This window comes from Helobdella robusta (genome assembly GCF_000326865.2).
Source record: "Helobdella robusta unplaced genomic scaffold HELROscaffold_38, whole genome shotgun sequence".
Taxonomy (NCBI): Eukaryota; Metazoa; Annelida; class Clitellata; order Rhynchobdellida; family Glossiphoniidae; genus Helobdella; species Helobdella robusta.
Genome location: NW_008704829.1, coordinates 608,013 through 610,290, shown reverse-complemented (window position 1 = coordinate 610,290; position 2,278 = coordinate 608,013).

The window sequence follows — 2,278 nt, the reverse complement described above, 5'->3', positions numbered from 1 at the left end:
TACATACATACATACATACATACATAACGCAAACTCGTGTCACGGACGTGTATACATTTGTGTATACACTCTTCAGCACTTTGAAATACGCATGCACACGTGTGTGTGTGTGTGCATGTACGTGTGTGTGTGTATATATGTGTGTGTGTATGTGTGCGTGTGTATTACCATTGTATTTATTGAATACCCTATGTTATTTCTGAAAACATTTTGACAAATTCAATTTGACGAGGGAAACGCTGCTGCCTATGTGATGTAGTTAATGCAATGATGTGATTCTTTTGATGTTGTTGTAGTTGTGGTTTTTGTATTTGTGGCTCTAGTTGGTGTAGCTGTTGTGGTTGTGGCTGTCGTTGGTGTGGCTGTTGTGGTTGTGGCTGTCGTTGGTGTAGTTGTTGTGGTTGCGGCTGTTGTATTTGTGTATGTTGCAGTTATAGCTGTTGTGGCTGTAATTGGTGTAGTTGTTGTGGTTGTGGCTGTTATAGTTGTGTATTTTGAAGTTATAGCTGTTGTGTTTGTGGCTGTTGTAGTTGTGTATATTGCAGTTGTAGCTGCTGTGGTTGTCGTATTTTGAGCTCAACATAGCTCAACTCATCAACAAACAACTACAACAACGTACACAAATGGCACATATGTGTGTACATATATGTGTGGAATGTTTTGTATGTGTGTGTGTGTATACATGCTTGTGCACGTATGTATATGCATGCAATTGTATTGCACCCAAGAACTTTAAGAAAAATGAATATAATTTATTAGTATTTAGTATTATCGTTATGTTTTAGTTATTCGAGTGTTTTGATGGTTGTGTTGTGTATTTGTGTGTGTGTGTGAATGGGGTGTGTGTGAGATGTGGTGTGTGTGAGATGTGGTGTGTGTGAGAGAAAAAAAGAGAAGGAGAGATAAAGAGAGAAAAAAAGATACAGAGAGAGAGAGAAAAAGAGAGAGAGAGAGAAGGAGAGAGAGAGAGAAAGAGAGAGAATATGATCGTTTGTGTGTGTGTGTGTGAGACTTCATGTTGGCGTGTGTACACGATGGAAACATACATTGTGTATGTACGGATTGAAAGCATGGATGGAGACCGAAGTTCGTATGTTCATTGGAGGCTGTTTGCGTGCACAAACACCTTCATATTAATTGATTTAATTACAAACTCCTTAGAAATCAAATTCCATTTATTTTTATTTTTATTTATTCAAATATTTGGCTTAATTATTCAATTTAGTTAATTGGTTCTATTTTATGACCAACTGATTTATACAAAATTTTGGAGTTTGTATAATGAAATTTTTATGCATTTAATATCGTTGGTTCCTATTAAAAAATAATTTTATAGTGCTTTATTGGCATACGTAGATGTTCACACACAAGCCTTCTTAATGTTCACCATAGATCTAGATACAAACAAAACACATACAAACATACAAAAACATACAAAAGACATACAAACTTGCATGCATGCAAATACACACACAAACAAACACAACAATTTTTTTCCAAGATTGTTTTTTTGTGGAATTTTCCCTCTGAATGATTCACGCATATCTAATTTGATTGTCACCGTAGCTCAGCTGGTAGAGAGGTCACATCGCGTTCACTTGTTTGTTGTTTGCTTGCGCTTTGACCCGGTTCGAAAGCTGTCACTCACAAGCACACACACAGAGAGACACACACACACACACACACACTATAAGCATACATGCGCGTACTAAAACACAATAACAACAAACATAACGAAACACTAATATACGTAATCAAATGCATAGACATACACACAAACATGCAGACATACAAATACAAACACACATACAAACATACAAATATACATACATACAAACAAACAAATAAACATACAAACATTTTTTTTCTCAAGATTTTTTTAATTTTGGTTTATTTAGGCTGATTGTTTTATGGGTGGATGGCTTGAAAATTAATTCGCTGAGCGTTCATCCTTGAAGGAGGACTGCATATAAATGAGAATTTTCGCTTCGTTATATTAAGTGGTTAAATTAATTGCATAAACACAATAAAATAAATTAAATGCTAGATTATTTCTTAAAATCTTAAAATTTTTTATACAATTTTCAGAGATATCAACCACAAATAAATAAATTCACGTAAATCATCAGCCTCACATACATTGCACGTGATAAGCGCCACAGCATTGTCACCAAAAAAATTGTCAAAATATCATTTCAGCCGTAGATAGGCAAGCTGTATTATTTTGCATCAACTCATCATCAAAAAATGGAGAACACGTTAAACACGTGTAGAAAAT